General features: G+C 38.3%; 1 protein-coding gene across 5 annotated transcripts in view; it reads right to left on the reverse strand.

Moving 5' to 3' along the window:
• Positions 1 to 23,809, reverse strand: part of CYTIP (cytohesin 1 interacting protein) — a 69,584-nt gene that overhangs the window by 37,546 nt on the left and 8,229 nt on the right. The window lies entirely within an intron of this gene.

Below are 23,809 nucleotides of genomic sequence, written 5' to 3' on the forward strand. Positions count from 1 at the left end.
AACATGGCCCTATGACAGCTTGATTTCAGACTTCTAGCCTCTGCAACTGTGAGGGAAAAAATTCTGTTGTTTAAGGCACTAAATTTGTGATAATTTGTCACGGTAACTAGGAAATTCATACGCTAGGAAACACATACACTCTCTATTCTTCCTTACATTTAGAGATATTATGACAATATTAAAAGTGCAATGTGCTGTCAATCTCAAGAACAGATAGGTGATTGTTCAGCACCTCATTGGCCAGGATATTAACTCAAAACACAGTGGAAGGTCTTTGAAATAACCAGTATTGAAACTTAATATACAAATATATGACAAAGAATTGTGCTGAATTCAGAAATAGTGACACCTTCTCTTTAGCCAAGCACTGTGGACATTCTATTTCACTAATAAGCTGCAGAGTTGGGGGGTCAGAAAGGTTGTGAAATGAATGATTTAACCTAAGATAGTTGGACAGCTGGCCTAGTTCCCAAAAGAGAAGTCTGGGAAATTTTCCATGAAATCCTGACACTGTTTCAAGAGGCAGCAGCTAGGACACCTCCCTCCTCATCAGTGGAAAAGTACAGAAGTTACTGTCTCCTGACCAAGCACCTGACTATGTTGTCCTGCCTGTGTCAGCCAGAAACTGGTCCATTTTTCTTGTTGGGCAAGGATACTATCTTCTACTTAATAAGGAGTACTTATTTCCAGTGTTGAGCAAACCCATCAATTACAGTATGTAGACCCATTTACACCTCTGAATGTAAAGAGGGGATTGTTGATGTAAAACCAGTAAAAGGAAAAGAGGTCTGAGGAAAAGGCAGTAGCAATGATCTAAGCTCCAGAAGATCTTGCTTCCTTCTCTAGCTCCACCATCTATCAGCCCTGGGGCTTGCTTAGGCAAAGTTAGTACCAATGTGGGGTACGTTTCCCCATATACCCAATGCAGGGAGAAATGCCACATCAATCTGAGGATCAAAATAAATGACATAGGGAATGAAAAAGATCTTTGAGAATGTAAAGTCCTATAACAATTTAAGGGTTTTAAATGTCCCCTGGAGGCTGCTCAAATTTGACACACAACCTACCCTCCTCTGGTACCGTATTTCTAAAGACCATTACACACATTGATTCTATTACACACTCTGATTCTATTACACACATCAAAAGGGAGGTGGCAGAGTGTTCCAAATCCAGAGAATGCCATAACATTAGCTACAGAGTAAACTTCAGACTCCATCACATAGTTTACAGTACCCTCCCTAACCCGTGTCCAGCATTCTTTCACAGCTGTATATTCCTGTGTGTGCCCTTACAAGCACACTGCTTATGAAAGGAATAAGGCCATCTGGTTCAGCTTGAGCTCTTAGACCCCTGGGCAAGTTAATAAACTGACCTGGTCTCACTGTCCTTAGCTATAAAATGGGATCAATCATTCTACATATCACCAAATAAAGTATAACAGGACCTAGCACATAGTAACTGCTCAATAAATGTTTCCTGTAATCATTGTTATTATTATTATTCACACTTTTCCCTGCAACTACCCTGGGCTGCTGTGCTCCCTGAATATGTATGGTTCTTTCCAACTTAACCTTTGTTCATAACACATGGTTCACCTGGATTCACTTATTTCACCTCTATCTGTAGAAATCCTACCCATTCTCCCAGGCCAAGTTTAAATGCTACATCCTTCATGAAGCCTTGCCTGATATCCCCAAGCAGATATGAGCATCACCTCCCCAGAACAACCGAAGTACATCTAAAGGACCTCTCTTATGATAAATCACACTTTGCCCTGTGAAAATTATGTGCACCTGCCTTTCTTCTGTAATAACTTGTAAGCCCCCAGTCCTACCCCAAGACAGAGTTTCTTTCTCATTCCTCTTTGTATCCCTCCTGCCCTTAGAAGAGTGACTTTCTCATAAGAGCCGCTCGGTACGCATTTGATGAATACATCCATAATCTCCCCAAAGCTCTGGCAGTTGATTTATTCTCCTAGTGATTCTTTTCTTTGGGCAATGTAGGTATTTGATGAATAATATTTACTGTGTGCTTAATACTTAATGTAAATTATATTTACTGGGTAGTTTGGCTTAATTATAATGAGAATGAAGTAATTTGGCAGTTTGAAAGGAAAAATCCAATACAGTAATAATATATATTTTTAAACTTTATTTCTATTATGATAAGTTGCCATCAATTGCAGTATTCACCATTGATTTACTAACTACCTTTCAAGGAAAACTTTCACATTAAATGTGCCCATAGATGGTAAGAAGCATCTTAATTTCAGAAATGTAAAGGGTAAAGTAGAGGTGCAACAACATGAAGAAGTGCAGTCAGGGCTCTTTTCTCCGAATACATATTCCCCTCCGTACCCCAAGATGTACACACATTAAACTAGACTCACCCAGTCAGCCCTGTAGAGCAGAACACGGCCTAGCATCTCATTTATCTCAGACTTTTCTTTTTCTATTGATTGGACCTCACGTTTTGTCCTTCTGCCTCTAGAATGTCTAACATCTGTCTCCTCCTTTCCATGACCACCTGCTGCTTCCAAGCTGAGGCCCTGGGTTCAGTCCTCGACACATACAATAGCAGGCAACGGGTCTCCCAATATAGAGTCTCCCAAACCTAACTATTACTATCTAATCATGTCCTACCCCATGCCTACTGAATTAAGTCTAGACTTCTTAGCCTTGTATTAAAAGTTACCCACAGTCTAATTCTTACCTAATGTTCCAGTCTTAAATTTTAATCTAAATAAATTGACTTAGGGGTGCCAAGATATAATAGCCTTCCTCCTGAGAACATACCTAGCATTGTCATACCTCTGCATCTTTTTTTAAACTATTCCCTCTTCCTAAAACTCCCTTCTATTCATTGAAATCCCCTCTGCTATTAAGAGCTGAGTTCAAATTCCACCTCCCCTGTGAAGTATTCCCTTTTGACAGCAGCCAAAATATCTCATTACCACTACTGAACTCCCATAAAATTTAGTATCTGCCCCATTCACATAACCCTTGGTACATCACCATATAACCCAGTTATTTACTTGCATGGCCATTCTCCTATTAGGACAGGAACCCCAATTTATATCTATTTGTGACCCTCACAGACTTGAACATCTTGGTTTAGTAAAAATTGGATTAACGTATGTCAAATAAGTAAGATTTTTGGAACAGGTAATTTCGTTGATTAGATGTCACATGGCGGTTTCTGAGATGACACGGAGGGAGTCAGACCGAATAAAAATTACTGAAATTAAGAATTTTATTTCAAGCTATTTCGCACGCTCACTCGGTGGGACACTCAGAAGCGTGGTAGAGGTACACACCAGACATGTTTAGAATGCACTAAAAGGTGAAATAGCCACTGTCCCGACCAATTTGTGTTTTTTAGACCAAGTAGAACAAGTGCAAAGTGGAAATTATAAAACGTTAGTTTCAGAGTCAGAGAGGGGGGGAACCAGGGTGTAAGTAATCTACAAAATACCTGTATTTTGCATTAGCGGCGTCAGGAAAAACGTATCATCACCATTTTACAGGAAAGAGAGAAGCAAGGAAAAATAATGCCATTTTGCAGGAAGAGAAAAGGAAGCACTTTATGTCTTTCTCGCTAGTAGTATGACTTCAGCAGATAAGCTCTGTAACACAGAGAATTTCAGCACCGCCCTTCTCCATAAGACTGGAGAGGAATAAAAATGAAGTCTGTGTAAGAGATGCATCTGGAGAGAGACAGTAATTACTGGCCAGGACTGTTTAAAATTCTCAGTAGGACCTCAAAGAAACACAGTGAACATGGCTGAGCAACGGAAGGAAAGCATAGCAACTGCTTGGAGGGAGGAACAAAGAGAGGAAAATATAACCCTGGCTTCCAGCTACAAGCTAAAAAACTGAATGAAGGAAAAGCCAGATTGTATCGATCTGTCACTCCTATCCATGATGTGATATTCAACTCCACCATACGTGTATAAGATGTACTTCCCCTCCCTGGTAAGAAGATTGTTAACATTTCCTAGTCTTTCTCATGCTGCTGCATTTCATCTCCCTAAATAATACCTATCATAAGGGCCAAGTGTGTTTATGTCACATATTTTGTCTTACACACCTGGCAAAAATTCTGTACATATTACATACCGATACAGAACCAAGTAGGGAATGTTTCCTTCCCTCTTGACTCCAGAAAACAGACCCAAGATTTCACTCCCAGAACCAAGGGTTGTAAGGTGTTTTTTTGCCAGGCTACTGACTCCCATCTTTCCCTGGCTTTGAGAGTCAATTTACTAACTAGCTTTTAAAGTAGATTTTTCAAAATAGATGTTTTTGAAATATTCTTTCTAAAATGCAGGGATAGGGACTTCCTTCGTGGTGCAGTGGTTAGGAATCTGCCTGCTAATGCAGGGGACGCGGGTTCGAGCCCTGGTCCAGGAAGATCCCACATGCCGTGGAGCAACTAGGCCCGTGTGCCACAACTACTGAGCCTGCGCTCTAGAGCTGGCAAGCCACAACTACTGAGCCCACGTGCCACAACTACTGAAGCCCACGCGCCTAGAGCCCGTGCTCTGCAACAAGAGAAGCCACAACAATGAGAAGCCCAAGCACCGCAACGAAGAGTAGCCCCCGCTCGCCACAACTAGAGGAAGCCCGCGAGCAGCAATGAAGACCCAATGCAGCCAAAAATAAAAATAAAATAAATAAATTTTTTTTTTTAATTAAAAAGAATTAGCCAGGAACCTTTAAAAAGATAAAATAAAATGCAGGGATAACATGAGCAATGGTGTTCACTACGATTAACTGATTCATTTTCCAATTACTGCTAACCGATGACTTTATTTTTCAAAGGGTAGAAATTCCCTTAAATAGTAAAGAGTTCACAAGTGCATAGCAATATTGATTTGTCACTCTCCACTGAACCCGTTGCTTGCTGTTTGCTATCCTTTGCTTAATGGTTTGGCTTTTGAAACATGGCTCACTCTTTCAAGCAACTGGAACAAAAACCCCCTAAATTAGTGAACTCTCCAGGAAAAAGAGTATACTTATCCGCAATGCTGGCTAGGGGGGTTGGGTAGGGACACACTAGGAAGTAAAACAGCCTTTGTCATTTTCAAGTGAACCACCTTGCCCTAGTGTGACTTCCCCTTTCCTCCACTTTTGGAATGCGATTTCCCTAGAGGCAGGAATCATGTCATGGAAACTTTAGACTGCATGGGACTTTGAAGATTGTCTAGTCCTTGCTCAACAAACCCTGAACCCCTCTTTGTCATTCTCCAAGGAAGAAGTAGTTAGTTATTTACTCGATTCCATGGGCTTGTGAAGGTTTTAGGTGTGGAGAGGAATGCAGTTCTGCTATTTTGCTTTTAAGTACTGAAAGTCTGTTAGTTTTATTTAATTTTGTGATTGCCTTTCTTTTTATTTCCTTTTTTAGCCCCACTTTTTTTTTTTTTTTGCTGAAACTCTAACACAGTTTGCAAAGACACACACAAAACTGGCATGCAAACCAGGTTTGAAAAAAAGTAGGGCAGGCTGGGAGGAAACAAGTAGACTCCCCAGAAGAAATTGTACTTGGCATTAATTTTTCTATTTACATTCTTTTTTTTCTTTTTTACAGCTGGTATTTGAACTGCTAAGAATAAGCAAGACACAATGGGCTTTACAAAGGGAAGGAAAGAAGATAAACATTGAACCCAAATGCCAACATCATAGATTAAATAAAATTTCCCCCAATTCTATGAACGTTTCATCCCTAGCTTTAAAAGTGCAGTATTTTTTTTCTTACCAAGGTTAACACCATACACTCTGTACATTTCTTCTTGTTCCACATATCTGGTAGATGAGAAGCCATTATAAAGTTTGAGCTGGAGAGACCTTAAAAATTAACCAATGCCCTCATTGACTAATATGGACAATTCGATGCAAAGAGGTAAACCGACTTGGGTCATTGGGAGCAGCTGTAGAACAAGGCAAAGGTCTCCTACCTCAAAGAGTAATGCTCTTCCTGCCAAACCACACTACCTTTTACTGGAAGATCATCATTAGAACCCACTTTGCCGTTTTCTCACCTTTCTTCATAAATCCAAATTCTCAATCATTTTTATGGTCTTTCAACTAATCTGTAAAATTTCAACATGGCACAAGTAATTTTTCAATAAAATACAAAATAATCAGTTCATTTTGTTGTAATGGTATCAAAAGTTCCAGCTCTCTAAACTTACTATCTTTCTATTCCTCCTAGTAAAAATAATTCTTTGCTGCTATTTTCTGACTTTAGACCAAATTCTCATACATATTTCTGTTTCTGCTCTTTTCCTACTCTTTTTCATGTGCTACAGATCAGATTGCTAAGATTTCTGAAGCCTGACACAAGAATCGTTTAGTACTCAATCCTGCTGCCTACTGCCTGTCATCCATCCATCAATTCAAAAATGAATATGTAGGAATGTATTTCACAGTCTTGGCAGGACAAATTTTTTAAAGACTCTTACTGATTTACAACATTATACTAAATTGCTAGAAATATACTCTGACAAAAAATAACTCTCAATACTAAAACATAATTATAGGAAAGCAAAAAAAAAAAAAAAAAACCTGGAAAAAAGTCCAAGATAAAACAACTCTAAATGAAACTGCTTTTCTTTTTACTTATTCTTCTAAATTAAATAAATCTAAGACTTTTTTTTTGTCCTTGATTATTTAAGGTAGAAAGAAAAGGAGATAGAATACAGATTCAATCATGGTAACTGGAATTTCATTAGAAAATAAAATTAATATGTTAAAGCAAAAAAATCCATTGTACTAAAATATGCACCCTGAATTAGCATGACCTTTTTTCATGGGAAGGAAAAATATCATGGATATAAGGAATCTCACTCTCTAATAAATATTCTATCCACTGAGCCCTTTCTGTCTCAGGTGGAAAGCTAAGGAGATGCAAAGTTAATTTAATATACACCTAATAAAGTTTTTAAAATACATGTGGACATTGTCACAGACTTTTTGTTCAATATCAGTGTACGTAAGAATAAGAATTTGGGGTAGTCATTGCGAAAACATCCTAAGTGTGCTGCCTAGAAAAAGTATGCCTTTTTTCCTCTGGAAGAATAAAATGGGAAGAAAGAAGAAGAAAGAAAAGCATAGGGGAAGGAGGAGAGAAAAAAGGAGAAGAAGAAAGAAAATCAGCAGGGGGAAGAGAAGGTTGAAGACTCTTCCTGAGTTATGGTGAAGACTTTCTCAGCAGGGCAAAGATGATCCTATTTGACTCCCAAACTCTTTTTTAACTTCAAAATTCATGTCTTTTTGTCCAACTGTCCCTTCACATCACCCTTCTATCCACAATGAAGTTCTACAATCTCAAAATCAACAAGTATGATATGAGTATGAAACATCCTTGGCATAATCCCATTCCTCTGCTTCATTTATAGACAAAGAAACGTAGGTAGAAACAGGGTATTCAGTTTGCCCAAAAACACATAGAAACTTATTCTAAATAAGTTAGAAGAAATAAGTTAATTCCAAAACAGAATTACTCTGGGCAGGAGGTGGTGGGATGGTCCTTTAGATCAGTTTACCAAAAAATTTATAACTGAATATTTAGAAAAGATATACTGTCTGTCCTCAAGTGTTCCATCCCATGTATATGAAGACACTAAGTTGAAGGACTCAGTATGACCTTTTATTAAAAGTTGTCACAGCAGTATATCTTCCTGGTCCTTGAGGTTCTTAACCAGAAGAGTTGGAGCTGAACTAGTTGGTGAAAAAGCAAAATTCCTTCACTGAGTTTATTTCATGTAGAAGAAACTTCAATATGGAAAATAACTTTAGAATAAAGAAAACCCCAATTTTAGTCTTTCATAGGTTGTGGATATCTGGGAGGTGATTCAGAGAAGAAATCAGGAAGAAGCTAAGACCTTAATGACAGGGTTTGGATAAAGCATGATAGATAAATGACTTGATATCAGTCTTTTGATTATCTAAAAGAGGACATGACTGACGTCCTCAGATATCCCAGTAAGAACAACCTGGTCATTACTCTTCAGATGATTACTTGAGGTGGTACTTTCCAGAAAAGAAGACCATTTGACATTAGCATGTATTGTCAAGGGAATTTGTAAAGTGTCTTTTTCCTAAGTTCTACAAAGTTAGGCAAGACATCTGGGGAAGAGGGTTGGATGAAACCCAGTGACTACATATAAGAACTGAGCATGTGGGACTTCCCTCGTGGTCCAGTGGTTAGGATTCGGTGCTTTCACTGCCGTGGCCCAGGTTCAGTCCCTGGTCGGGAAATTAAGATTCTGCATGCTGTGTGGCACGGCCAAAAAAAAAAAGAACTGAGCATGGAAGAAGTGAGTATCATCAAGCACCCATCTAACCCTAAGAAATCAAGCAAATGACCAAGAATGTGGAAAAAAGAAAATATATCCTATTCTCTAAAAACAAAAACAAAACACCATAAAACAACAACAAAAAGATCAACAAAATCAGGAGGTAAAAAGGAAATTGCCTTAGTCTGTCTCCTAGCATTTGCAGAAGAGAACACGCTGTTTGCATCTACAAGGACTGAAAGATACTATCAAAACTTATCAGTTTATGGGGTCACATTTCCTGCCAGACTAACCTAATTGTCTTTAACTCACTTTTAATCTGAGTGGGTGTGGTGAGAACTGCTGATGTTGCTTAACAGCACTTGGTGTTGGTGTTAAATATAGAAAATTCACAAAAAGATTCTTATCTACAGAAGAATGGAAAACATTGTTACACATGATGAAAGAGTCGGAGAGAAAGGAAGTTGGGAAACGTCCCCCATCCTGCCGCACATTTCATCTATGAACAAAGCTCTGACTGGCCTCAAAGGAAGCTCTGTGCCAAAAAGAAATAGTTGAATATGTAGTGGGGACTGAAAATCAGATCTATTATGAATAACATTACCAAAATATATATGTATGTATTACCTGAAGGTATGGTGGAAAAATGACACACTTCAAAACTGAAAACAGGATAACTAAATATTGTTGAGGTGCAAAGAGAATCAATTCTGAACATTATAACATTTAATATAACAGAAAAAAGATTTGAAACAAAAAATCACAAGAAAGAGCTTTTCTTTAAAAATAGCAGTTTTAAGACTTTAACATGCAATTTTCTGTGACCCTAATTCTCATACTAGCCTACACATCAGTTGGCTCTTGTTAGTATAGTTGAAGATGGAAAGACACGTTAGAGGTTCTCTCTTCTCATAAACCTACCACATGACAGAGCTCACCTCTAAAAACAGATGAAGAAAACAAAGGCATAAGGCATATATAGCAAAGTATTTAAAGACTCCCCATGTCAGCATATTGGGTAAACAACCACTGGCATTACTTATAATTGGAGTTACTGTCTACGAGAGTTGTTAGAGTTGATAAGCTTTAACACATAAGAATAACCACTGTACATCCAATTTTTGAGGAAACAACCCTATTGTCCTTGGGCAAGTATATCTCTTTGATATCCTTTAATAAATCACATTTAAAATTTTTGGTTTAGAAAATATAATCATGGTAATTAGACACCAAAACCAATCATACAATTTCTTTACATACCCCTTGCTTTACACTCTTTACATACAGAAAAACTGGAGTTAATGGTCTGAATTAGATGTAACTTTTACCCAGAGAGAATCTGTGAAAATTCGATTCAAAACAACAAATTTTAGCAAAGGTCTACTACCTACCTGGCTCTAAGCTAAGGGAAAGCAATGCTGAAGTTATTAAAACCTCATCTCAGCCCTGCATGAGCCTACAGTCTGGTAAGAAATCAACATGCCCACTTCCATAGCTTACAAGACAGAAAATGATACAAAGCACTTCAAGAAGACAGAAGAGAAAGAGTTATTTCTTCTTGAGGTGGCATAGGAGTTGCCATTGAAGGACAAAGAGAAATTTAAAGAATCAGTATAATTCCAATAGTTAGATGTGGTGGCCAGGAAAGAATCAACATTTCCCATGTGAATGAGCTTATTAAGGAGAGCCATTAAGAGAAAACACAGAGAGAGAACTGATCAGAGATTGGTAATGAGACTGGTGTTTCAGGACTGTGGGATGCTTAGTAAGGGATAACTACCATGCACTTTATTAGGGCTGGATGGGTAAGGCCCCTTGTCTATTATACCAAATAATTTGAACTTGATTCAACAATCAAAGGGGAAGAAATAGAGTTACAGATGTAGAAAACAAACTTATGGTTACCAGGGGATAAGGGGGCAGGGGGAGGGATAAATTGGGAAATTGGGATTGACATATACACACTACTATACATAAAATAGATAAATAATAAGGACCTACTGTAGAGCACAGGGAACTCTACTCAATACTCTGTAATGGCCTATATGGGAAAAGAATCTAAAAAGAGTGGATATATACATATGTATAACTGATTCGCTTTGTTGTGCACCGGAAACTAACACAACATTATAAATCAACTATACTCAAATAAAAATTAAAAAAAAAAATCAAAGGGGAATCACTTTTTTTTTTGGCCTCTCCACGTGGCTTGTGGGATCTTAGTTCTCCAACCAGGGATTGAACCCGGGGCCACAGCAATGAAAGCGCCGAGTCCTAACCACTGGACCACCAGGGAACGCCGAAGGGAATCACTCATTTTTTGAGGAGAGGCATAAGTTAACTAAATAGGAATTTTAGGAAAATTGACTTGGCATTGGGTTATAAGAGAATTGAAGGGAGAAAGCTAAAGACCAGTTCAGTTAATGCCATAATCTTAGAAACAGGCAATAAAGGCTTGAACTAGAGGGGGAAAATGGGAAAGAGTAGAAGCCAGAAGCACTGGAGAGGAATAAGCAATAGGACTTTGTGCCTCCTGGATATGAGGAGCAATAGAGGGAGATGATGACTGAACCATCCTGGGGAACAGGAAGGATGATGGGCAGTGATGACAAGGAGCCTAATGATTTTGCTCCATCTTTTGATCTGAATTTCACTGCCACCACTCCAGTCAAGATCCAGCAAACTGTGCTCAACCTCTGACGTCCAAAAATTAAAATCACACTGGGAAATCTAATTCTCTCTTTAGCCCACACTACAGAAGCCATTTTCAATGGCAACTCAACAAGTGTCAAGATTCTGTAGCTTTCCAAAAACAGTAATTCTGAAAGCCACACTAAATGTACACCCTGAACTCGACTAGATAATTGTGTCTGACCATCCCTTTAGACCAATGTCCAATCAGAGAATCTGACTTGAGTATCAAGAGGCTGTCGTGAAATTCATGTTTCAGTTGCTTTCTCTTCCTATATCAGGCAACCCCCAGTGGTTACCAAGAGGTTATGCTCTACCAAAGAATTTTATCAATAGGGGAAGAACTTGGTCAGTGATAGGTAGGCAGCTGGAGGTTGGCCTTTAATGACCTATTCAAAAGCAATGGTTTAAAGTAGTTTAAATGTTAAAAATAATAATAAAGCATAAGCCACCACCTGACCTCCCCTCTTAGCACTAAATTAAAGGGGGGATGGAGTCAAGCAATACTCAGGATATCCACTTGGGTGGAGATGTCAGTAGGTAACATGACAGAAAGCTTCTACAGGTAGCCAGACGTATTTAGCCAAAGACGTTGACCTTGTCTGTCTGATAGTTTTCCAAATACACTTAATTGTGAGTACAACAAGCTTTTTTTCCATTGTATCTCTGGTTCTAAGCCCTTGCATCATCACTGAACCTTAATGACTGCTTGTTCCAACTCTATCGAAGCCAAAATGGGAAGAAGAGCAGAGCCCTTGGAGCTTGCATGCCCCAGTTAAGACTCCTCTCAGGGAAGACCACAAGTATGTGCAGTACAGTTGTACGTGTGCATGTGGTGGGGGTCAGAGATTATTCCTAGGGGCCAAGTTGGTCTGAGCTAGGTGTCAGTTCAAACGACACCAAGAGAGAACTAATATGTCAATTTCCAGTGAGCAGAGGAGGTTGAGAGCTGAGTGAGGAAACCAAGTGTGAGAAGATGAAGGGTAGTTCAGAGGAGATGACGGAGAAACAAAGACAAAATAACATGTAACAAGAATGGGTTCTGAAACAAATTCTGTGAACAAGGGCATCCATCCTATCTCCACCTCTCTCTTTTGCACAGCTTACTTTGCTTGGCTTGGTCAAGAAACGTGTTTTTCAAAACCAGACCTCAGCTGGTGTTACAGACTAGTTTCAGTACCAGAAGGCCAACATAGATACTGTCAGTGCTCTGATAGTCACCTATAATATTTATCCCCCCCAAGGCTAAGACTAAATAAGACACAGCCTTCACACTTGGCTCTCATCTTTCCTACCCAGAGTTTCACCTTCATACTAATTTAACCACTGCCAAACATGCAAAACTTTTGAGCAGTGCAGGTGAGCTTCACTAGAAAGGGGCAGGGCTTTACGCACTGACCGTGGTTCCTAGAGGATGCACAGTTTCAGTGCATCTGTTCACATGAAACTGAGCCTAGCACTGGCCCCTCTTTCCCCTTCACAATCAAAATGGCACTTCTCAGAGACCTCCTGGACAAAGAAGACAGCTCAAAGGCATCTACTAGCTACCCCAAGGGAATCATTTCATAAGCACCTTTCCTAGTAACCCCTAGCAATTGTCCCTTGTGAGATCTTATACCCTTTTGAGATAATGGACAGCATATTCGCAAGCATGAGCCACCACCTCCCCTCCCTTGTTAGCCCAGAGCAGTGCAAAGAGCTGCCTCCTCCCAATCTGGATTCAACAATTCTATCTCCTAGACATTAATTGAGCACCTACTGTATACAAATATAGGAAATAAACGTTTGGACAATAGAGCGATGGATCTAAAATAAAAAGATACTTGTAACAAGTTGTATTTTCCAAAGATGGCCTCACCCATATAGCTTATCCCACACAATCTACTTAACAATGTGACTTTTGAGAGGCAGGGTATACATTCTTTCCCCTTGAATCTGGGTAAGCCCATGGCTACTGCAACAATGATGTTATGTGGCATCCAAGGGTAAGTTATAAAAGAAAATACAGCTTCTGCATAGTTCTCTTGGGATGCTTGGAACCCAACCACCACACTCGCGGAAGCCAAGCAGCTACATGGAAAAACCATGTGTAGGTGTCCCAGCCGCCACCTCATCTGAGGTCTCACTGACAGCCAGCATCAAACACCACACACGTGAACAATTGAGACTTCAGGTAATTGTAGCCCCCAGCCTCTGAGCCACCCCAGCTGATGCTGAGTGCAGCAAAGGTGAGATTTTCCCAGTGAGCCCTGCCCAAATGGCAGATCTGTGAGCAAAATAAATGTTGTCTTTAGTTTAAGCCACTAAATCTTGGGATTATTTGTTACTTAACAATACATAACCAGGACAGCACACATAGCATGACCTCAGAGAGCTTACAGTCAATTCAGGGAAATAAATATGTTCACAAATAACTATAATATGTCAAGGTATGACACAAGTACCTTAAGGGATCCAAAAACTAAAATGAATATGTATGCATATGTGTATATATCTTGATTTATGCATAGACAATTTTGAAATACATAAAAAATTAATAATAGTTACCTCTATGGAGTAGCCCTTGGGTGTAAGGGATGGAAGTCTTCTTTTTGTTTCCCTATCTCTTTGTATGTTTTAGTCCTTACCTTACACATGCACTTACTTTTGTAGCTTCAAAAACAGTTTAATTTGTAAAATAAAGATGAAATAAAGAGGAAAAGAGCTAAACAAGTGCTGCTGGTACCCCATGAGGACTGTGCTAGGGACCCCATGAGGACAGGAGGCAACCAAGCTGCTGGGAATCACTGCATTTTCTCTCTGTGTCCCAGTTTTCACATCTATATAAAAACAGTACCAACCTCATATGGTTTTTGTGAAAATTAAAGTGCTGTAGAAGTACCTGACACAGTAGCAAGCACTCAATAAATATTAATGAAAATAAGATATCCTGAGTGGCTGAGCACTGGCTCGGCATGTGGACACAGGGTCACAAGTGGCAGAATCAGACAGTGGCTTTAGGAAGAAAGACATTCTCTCTCCTCCTTAGATTAAAGGATAAAAAGGAACCGGCATTCTTACGTGCCATTACAAGAGAGAATATAAGATGACTTTGATAACAATGTTAGAACTTCTGCAAATGCCACATTGACTTACATTTTCCAACATGTTAAAAGACCACTAAATTAAAACTTTCCACCCCACTTCCCCATTCTTCTTCCCCTTCATGGTTTTCATTGAGTGTGACAAGCTGTCTGTATATTACAGATGACTGCCTTCCATAGGAGGCCAAGGAGACTAGGTGTTTACAGTAATTTTGCATCTAACGTTTAGCTTCTCCCTGTATTTTGAGAAACCGGTTATTATCTCAACTATGGCAAAGGAACACCAATCTTTCCATTTGTTCTCATATATAGTTTTCCCATTCAAATTATCAATACATAGTATGGAGTAGGTCACCCAAAAGATGGAGTGTTGTAAGTCATCTTCTTCCTCCCCAGAGTGTCCCATGTTCTAAAAAGTTTGTGAAAATGTGATCTAGTTCTGAAGGGCTGGAGTTGTCTAAAGGAAACGGAGGAGGTGAAGTTGTCCATGAGATTACATGGTGTGAGAGCATAACCATGGTATTTCATAATCGACAATGAGTTGTCTTAAGTTTTGTAGATTTCAGGGTAGTGGCATCATTGCTCTGCTTGCTAAGTCACATGACTAATGAGCAGTTCCTCTCTGACTCAAGGACTTCTGTTGTTTCCTGTTTGGTTTAACTTAGCTAAGTATCTTAGAAACCGATAAAATATTATTACAGCTCCTTAAAGATGGCTGGACTTAATGTTTTTTCTTATGAACTAGGTGTTTTACCTCATTCAAATTACTGGCATTTCAGAAAAATTTTTTTATCTCTATTTTCCTTTCTTTAACTTAAAGATGATTCCAGCTTCTCAACTGCAAGAAAATTCTCTATACTCACAATGAATTAACCCTCTTCCCAAAAAAGTAAAACTTTCCAAAGAAAAGAGAAACCATGCTAAATGTCAAGAGCCAAATGGTTGCATTTTACTAAAATTTAGCCATTTAAATCCCTTTTGATATAAACAGGGATGAGATTAAATAAACCATGAGACTGGCTAAATAACAAACAAAATCTGGCTGACTCCATCACTGTGTAGTGCATATGAACAAATGTGTGTATGTGAATTGTAATGAATACGGAGTGTGGACCGGACAAATTGAATACTCAAAACTCTTGCTGATACATTGGGTAGAATTGTATAGGGGCATGAAGCATCCCGAATTAGCTCTATGTGAAGTTCTTGAAGGGGAAAAATTTACCTATAAAGACTTTGTGACAACACTTAGCTGGGACTTCTGAAAGCTGGTCCAAGCCAAGAACAAAAAAAAATGTAAACAAGATTTATGGGATACAACAGTCAGCCACAGCCCTTTTCCAGGCAATTTCCCCTTCTATTTCATGTCTCCGTCTATGGCAACATTCTGAAAAAAGAAGTAGAAGTGATTCCCTTTGATATCTTCTAAGTACCCTTTTATCTCACGCCTTTAGCACCAGTGGTGCTTCAACAAGAAGGCTACTCAGTATAAGATGACTAAGGTCTGAGGATCTAATGTACAACATTGAGACTATAGCTGATAACACTGTATTGTACAATTGAAATTTGCAAGAGTGTAGAACTTAAATGTTCTCACAAAAAAAAAAAAAAAAAGGTAAACTTGTGAGGTGATGGATATGTTAATTAACTCAATGTGGAGAATCCTTTCATGATTTATACATATAACAAATCATCACATTTTACAATTTCAATATCTTACAGCTTTGTCAATTATACCTCAGTAAAGCTGAAGGAAAAAAGAGAAGTCTATTGAGGTTGACAGTACTTCAAAACAAGAAATAGAGCCCCATTAATCCATGGCCTATAGCTAAATACACCTTCTATTCGTAGCTTCCCAGGCCATACCTCTTCCTCCATCACTGAAAGTGCCTCTTCAGTGACCTGGTTAGAACCAATTTGACACTTGCTCTAACTTTATCCCCTTGAAGTAAGGAATCTCTATAATCTTTCTTATCTATCCACATAGCACAGAGAGTAAAAATTTAAATTTGTTTTTGTGTTCTTTCTTATTTTATGTATTCTTACAATAAGTAAAAAATTATTTTCATAAAAATGCTTTTTTTACTAATAAAACTTTTATAGCAGCACCAAAGCATCAGTATATTTGCAGGGTTACATAGGAACTGCTGATGTAAATTGCGTTGATCTGATAATCAAAGCACCTGTCTCCCTGTCCCCAACCAGGGTGGTTTCAACTACAATACTTCAGATCATTTTTTCTGGCCAAGAATTAACAACTCTAAGCCCATAACAACCAACACTCAGTAAACAGTACAAACGAAAACAAAAAATAAAACAAAACAAAACAGAAAATTAATGCCTAATGACACCTCTGCCCCAGGATGGAGTATTCAGGCCTCCCCACTGATTGCTGACTCTGGAGTCTGACATTGTTTCTCCACCAATGGGGCCCACTTGGCCTCAAGAAGACCCTTTGCTTGCCTTGTGTTATGGACTGCATGTTTATGTCCCCTCCAAATTCATATATTGAAACCCTAATACCCAATGTGATGTTATTTGAAGATGAGGTAATTAGGCAATGGTAGGTGCTCTCTCTATATTTGCTAAAAGAATGATTGAATGCTAGAGGTGGAAGCAATGGTGGAAGGGTTTACATCAGAGGTTAATAGCAACAAGAATTCCAAGAGGGAAGAGAGGGACTTATGTGATATGGAGTAAAACCGCAGGCTAATACAGCTCCACACTTCTAAAGAGACTTAGTGACTCTAGAGGCATCTGAGCCTACCTATAGACATTCCAACTTTAGATTAGCATTTTACAATTGTTTGCGACTTTTATATTTACAAAGCAGCAGCCAAAATCATAGCTGAACTACCAGTAGGTGTGTACCCACTGAAAGATGAACTGGCTCAAGTGATGAGATACTCCTGTAAATAGGCACACCACCACTTGCGTTTAAAAATTTGGCAGTTGGGGTACAGTATTTGGTGGCAGGCAAAACTGCCTTCAGAGAGAAAGAGGAGATAGGAGATGAAACAAAGTGAGGGTGGAGGAGTATGAATTCACAGGCATCATCTCCTTGGCTCAGCAGAGCAAAGCAGCAAAACATTACATATGCTCTGATGATTAATGCCCTGGGACTCGGTGACATCACTCTTTGGAGATCCAACAACCAGAATGTCACATCCTGGGTTGATGGAGAACCCCGTGGAATCTTACTGAGTCTGAGGGGAAAGAAAATTCTCCTCTCTACATAATATAGTTCAACGATGACTCAATGGAAAACACAACTCTAAATACACTTTGTTTCTAGTCAAGTTCTTTAGACATAAATAATTATGTTCATGTTTTAACCAAAGAAACATTGATACCTCTCTTAAGAAGGAATTAAAAAAAAAAACACATTCTTTTCTATCATGCCTACCTAAATGGTCACTCACTGTTGGAATATGGGGTTAGGTGGTGGTGGGCAGGCTAGTTAGTGCAAGAGAGGACAGGATGAGATCCCAGAGTAATCTGAGGAGATAGAAGCTGAACTTATAAACTTGAGTGTGTGGATCAGGGATCCAATATGCTGAGAGCAAGCACATAAGAGCCTGACTCTGGAAGGGTTTGATTAGAACCAAGAGGTCCAGTTGAGAACTGAAAATGCAGGGAAGTAAATTCTCTTGGCCATGGTGCAGAGCCTACAGCCAAGAGATAAACACATCCAACTTCAGGGGAGAAAAGCATTTAAGAATATACTTAGACCTTCAAATGCCTCCAAGACAGAGGAGGCCAATTGATGTGAGCGTAGGAAAAGTTGGAAACTTCTGTATTTTTAGACTATAGAGAAATAAAAGCAACAGTTAATAGACAAATTACATCTACGTTTGCTGCTGCTTCCTCAAAATTTATAATATAGCATGAATTGGAAAGCATGTTCCTGGACTTAAACAAAATATAGAGAAAATGCTAGAGACTGAATTCCAAGACTCATTTCTTTGAAAACATCTTAACCAGACATTTTAGAGGTAAATTTGAAAATCTACATGACATCTGTAAAAACATGAGTTTGGGCAGAAAACTAGTTTGTTTTAAGAAAACACTTTCATCAACATATCCCAGGGGATGGATTGGCTTCCCAGTGGTTGAGCGAGAAGCAGAGGTCTGTCCTTGCGGTTGTTCTATTGACTCCGGTACTCTGAAGGAGCTGGCCAAAAACATTAATTTTTCCAATATATTTATTTGCTCTATGCTCCATTCCAGCTCTGCCAGGATATCAGATCTGAGATAATATCCATGTGCCTTTCACCATTTTCAATGATCTGCCCTTTTATCCTTTGTCTCTGTATTGCACCCTGTATTTCTTTTTTCTTACTTAAAATTATTTTCCTAATTATTATGTCTGTTTGTTTTAGGCAGTTTGTAAAATATAAAAATCCTTTCCGGGGCTTCCCTGGTGGCTCAGTGGTTAAGAATCCGCCTGCCAATGCAGGGGACACGGGTTCGAGCCCTGGTCCGGGAAGATCCCACATGCCGCAGAGCAGCTAAGCCCTTGTGCCACAACTAGTGGGCCTGTGCTCTAGAGCCCGCGAGCCACAACTACTGAAGCCCGTGCACCTAGAGCCTGTGCTCCGCAACAAGAGAAGCCACCGCAATGAGAAGCCTGCGCACCGCAACGAGGAGTAGTCCCCGCTCTCCGCAACTAAAGAAAGCCCGCGCAGAGCAACAAAGACCCAACACAGCCAAAAATAAAAATAAAATAAATTTTAAAAAAAATCCTTTCTGTCACCAATTATCATCATGGACATTTATCATGACCTTTCTAGTCCTTTTCTTATTGTTATTAATTTTAACTAGATGAGACAATTATGTATAAATAATTATATATCCTCTTTTATTACACAAAGCATTATCTAGTAACTGTTTTCTTTTCTCACTAAGAACTACTCACAACATGATTTTAATTGTGGTGTGATGGTCCATCCTATAGCTGTACCATAGTTTCCACTCATTACCCACAAATTCAATTTTATTAAACATTGTTTCTAATATTGCACTATTAGAAATTAATGATGTTATAAAAATGTGAACATAAATCTTTGTCCACATAACCATTTTCTTAGGACAAATTCTTATATGAAAAAATATTGGTTTGAAAAATATGGCTGTCTTTAAGGCTCTCGATGGATGTTGCTAAATTATTGTCAGAAAATTTCAACATGAAATCGTCCATCCATCCTGTAGAACTCCTGATAACCTTGATTATTATCAGTTAAAAATATTTGCTAAAATGTGCTCTGTGAAAACTGCTACCTAATTTTTGTTTTAATTTGAATTTCTGAAAAATTTGCCTTTCTTATATTACAAAAGAAGGTATTTTTCATATTTTGTTAACAATTTGTTTCCTCTTTTGTGATTTTCTTATAGATATGTATGAAAAACCGCAATTTCTTTAATGTGTTAGTTGTTGTTTATCTTTTCATTTGGTGTATAACATTCAGAAACTTTTTTATTTTATCCATCAATCTTTTCCTCTGTGATTTCCTTAATTGCTTTTAAGTTTAGAAAATCCTTTTCCATCTAAAGATCAGATAAATATTAAAGTATATTTTTTCCAAGTTATTTTGGTTTAGCTATTTAGACTTAACTTTTTAATCTATTTAGAATAAAATGGGTAATTATTTTAGGGGAATTCACTAAACTGAATTTATTTAATCTAAATAATCAGTTTCCCCAAAATAGCATTTTAAATTACCCATCCCCTATCTCACTGATATATGGTGCTTCATTTATCCTATTAAGCTTTTCGTTATTCTCTCTTATTTATCTTTATTATATTAATAGCTCTGATCTTTAGCTGGTACTGGTGCTTGTTCTCAGATTTCAACTCTACCCCTTACTAGCTATCTAACAATAGACTAGTTATGGCCTCTCTGTGACTCAGTTTCCTTATCTGTAAAATAGGCATACCAATATTACTTCCATCATGAGACTGTCATGAAGAGTAAATTGATTAATAGAATAAAGAACTTAGAACAGTGCTTGGCACGTAGAAAGTGCCACAGAAGTATTGGCTATTACTGTTGTCATTGTTCTATGTTAGCAGTGCAAGTCCTTCTTGTAACCCTCATCTTTCAAAATTGTCATACCTCCTTTATCTGTTTTTCTTTTAGATAACCTTTATTTTCAAATGAAAATAGATTAATTTTTTCTGATAATAAAAAATGCATGTCTATTATAAGAACATTTTTCAGAAAATGCATAACTATAATTTTAAATCACCTATCATACCACCACCAAGAAATACATGTTCTTAACACCTAGCTAGAAGATTTCCAAATATTAACTCTTTATTAGTTGGGCACAACCTCTTATTTTGATAGAAGGTAGTCTGAGAGACTGAGGCACAGAATGGGTGTCTATAGCTAAATGTGAAAAAGTAACATAATAGGCAAATGTGAAGTTTGCCCAAGGGGCTACATTTCTCAGAGCTGCTATACCATGTCAAATTTGCCAGCTTCAATTCTGTCTTTCCCTGCTTCTTTTAACCTGGTTCAAAGACCAACTAAAATTGTGAACACAGAAATGAATGTTCTAGGAAAACAGAATCCCAAATTTGGGGGACTGCTGGTTTTTTTAGGTAATAATGAGTCACTGTAGAGTTACATCATTCAGAACAGTAAGTGTGGTGCAGTTTTCTGTGGCCTTGAAAGTAGCTGCGCTATCAAAGAGAAGGCTTCCAGGAAGAAGGGTCTCTACTCACCCACCTGTGCTGCTGCCTAGTCATTTCAGGATCAGTATCGATGACCATAAAATACAGAGGAGGCAGAAGAGTGAATGCATCTATCATTTGCTAGACATTCACTGTCCAAGGGGAGGAGTCATAAAACAAAGCATCCCTCAGTCCCACACAAAAGTGGAAAATCTGTTATCCATTTAGAAAGTAGACTTCTCTATTTTGGCCACCTATGACTGTTTATAATAATATTTCAATATAAATTAATGTTTAAGTAGACTATCTTTTACAGTAGTGTTAGGTTCACAGCAAAATGGAACAGAAAGTGCAGAGAGTTCTCATGTACCCCTTGTCCTCATACACACACAGCCTCCCCACCATCAACATTCCACACCAGTGTATTTGTTACCACTGATGAACCTACACTAACACCTCATTATCACCCAAAGTCCAGAGTTCACATTAGGGTTCACTTTGGGTGTTGTACATTCTATGGGTTTTGGTAAGTATACAATGACATGCACTCACCATTGTAATATCACACAGACAAATTTCACTGCTCTAAAATCCTTTGTTCTCCACTGGTTCATCTCTGTCCCCCCAGTCCTTGGCAACCACTGATCTTTTTAATGTCTCCATAGTTTTGCCTTTTCCAGGATATCATATAGTTGAAATTTGGAATCATACATTTTGTGGCCTTTTCAGATTGCTTTCTTTCACTTAGTAGTAATATATAGTTAAGATTCTTCCGTGTCTTTTCATAGCTTGATAGCTAGCTCATTTTTTTAGTACTGAATAATATTCCATTGTCTGGACATATCACACTTTATTTACTTACTGAAGGACATCTTGGTTGCTTTCAAGTTTTGGTGATTATGAATAAAGCTGCTTAAACATTCATGTGTAGGTTATAATGCGGATACAATTTTTCAACTCATTTGGGTAAATACCAAGGAGTGCAATTGGATCCTATGGTAAGAATATATTTAATTTTGTAAGAAACTGTCAAACTGTCTTCCAGAGTGACTGTATCATTTTGTATTCCCATTAGCAATGAATAAGAGTTCCTGTTGCTCCACATCCTGGCCAGCATTTAGTGTTGTCAGTGTTTTGTATTTTCACCATTCAAATAGGTGTGTAGTGGTATCTCACTGTTGTTTCAATTTGCAATTCCCTAATGAGATGATGTTGGGCATCTTTACAAATGTTTATTTGCCATCTGTATACCTTCTTTGATGAGGTGTCTGTTTCGGATCTTTTGCACATTTACTAATCAGATTGTTCATTTTCTTACTGTTGAGTTTTAAGTGTTCCTTGTATATTTTGGATAACAGTCTTTTACCAGATATGTCTTTTATGAGTATTTTCTCCCAGTCTGTGTCTTGTCTCTTCATTCTCTTGATAATGTCCTTCACAGATAAGAAGTCTTATATTTTATACCAATTAATTTTTGCCCCCAAGAGTGCACAAATGTAACAGGCTATTGAGGGCAAGTCTTTCTCTTACCCTAGATATGGCCTGTAAGGCCCCAATATTGGGATAAAGAAGTTGGATAACTAATGACTGGAGCCACTATCTCCTTCAAGTTCAGACTCCTCAGGCAAGTTCAGACTCATCAGTAAACTCTTTACTCAAAGTAAACAAAATAATATAATATTGCCGTTAAGAACAGAAACGCTCCACTAAAGTGATCATAACTGAAGTGAAGGAGTAGGACACTAACACACTTTGCATTGTATTTCTTTTTCTCTTTTTTAATTTCAAATACATATATAATTTTTCCAAGTCTCCAGATTTTTTTTGTTAGTTTCTGCTTTATAACAAAGTGAATCAGCTATACATATACATATATCTCCATATCTCCTCCCTCTTGCGTCTCCCTCCCACCCTCCCTATCCCACCCCTCTAGGTGGTCACAAAGCACCGAGCTGATCTCCCTGTGCTATGTGGCTGCTTCCCACTAGCTATCTATTTTACATTTGGTAGTGTGTATATGTCAATGCCACTCTCTCACTTCGTCCCAGCTTACCCTTCCCCCTCCCCGTGTCCTCAAGTCCATTCTCTATGTCTGTGTCTTTCTGAATAAAAATTAGGAGACTCTGAATCAAGGAGAAACTATACAGGATTATTATGAATGCACTCAGTACAGCAGATTTATGGTATATTAAAGGAGTAGAAACATGGGTTTTGGAATTAGAAAGACTAGATTCAAATCCTGACTCTGCTATTTGCTATGTCTGTGACCTCTCAGAATTCTCATGGAAGATGGCCACAATAACGCCAACTTAACAAGGTTAGTATAAGGATGAGAGATGAAATGTGATGAGCATAATAACTGTCAGATGATAGGTGTTCAAAACCTAGTGGCTTCTGTTATTTTTTTCTTCACTATTTATCATTACTCTCTATTATCATAGTTATTTATCCAGAGAACTAACAGCATTGGTAAAAACATATTTAAGTTGAAATTTGGAACTATGGGGGAAAAAAACACTAAAAAATTCATAGTTCAGGATAAACAAAATTCCTCAAAATAGCTAGCATTTGGTGATAACTTAGGTACCCTAGTTCGGGACTACTTTCCAGGTGTGAAAAATGCAAAATGAAATGTTTAAAGTGTTGGGATTTGACCCACCATCTCTGCCTTATCACAGTGTATCAGGCCTAGAAGGGCATTTAGAGAGGAAAGTAAGGCCCAAAGAGCTAAATGATTTGCCTGCAGACAGTCTGATCCTACCTCACCCCCACCGGTCCATATCCCTCATCTATTAACTTGTTGGCTGGTTCAGCCGTAGCATACATTCAAGTGCTGATAAATTTCATCTTTGTCTTTTAAGAAAGGTAATCAGTCCCATTTCCTCTACTCTTCATGCGTCATCTTGGGAGAGTAACTGGCAGCAGCCACATGCAAGCAAGCCAGCCGGTTCAGTACCACCGACATCCCACTGAATTACCAGAAAAGGATTTCATTTAATGACAGTCTATTTGATTTGCGGTCCCTGTTTCCTTCCTCCCTTTGACCATTTTTCT

This window comes from Balaenoptera physalus (genome assembly GCF_965194825.1).
Source record: "Balaenoptera physalus genome assembly, chromosome: 6".
NCBI lineage: Eukaryota > Metazoa > Chordata > Mammalia > Artiodactyla > Balaenopteridae > Balaenoptera > Balaenoptera physalus.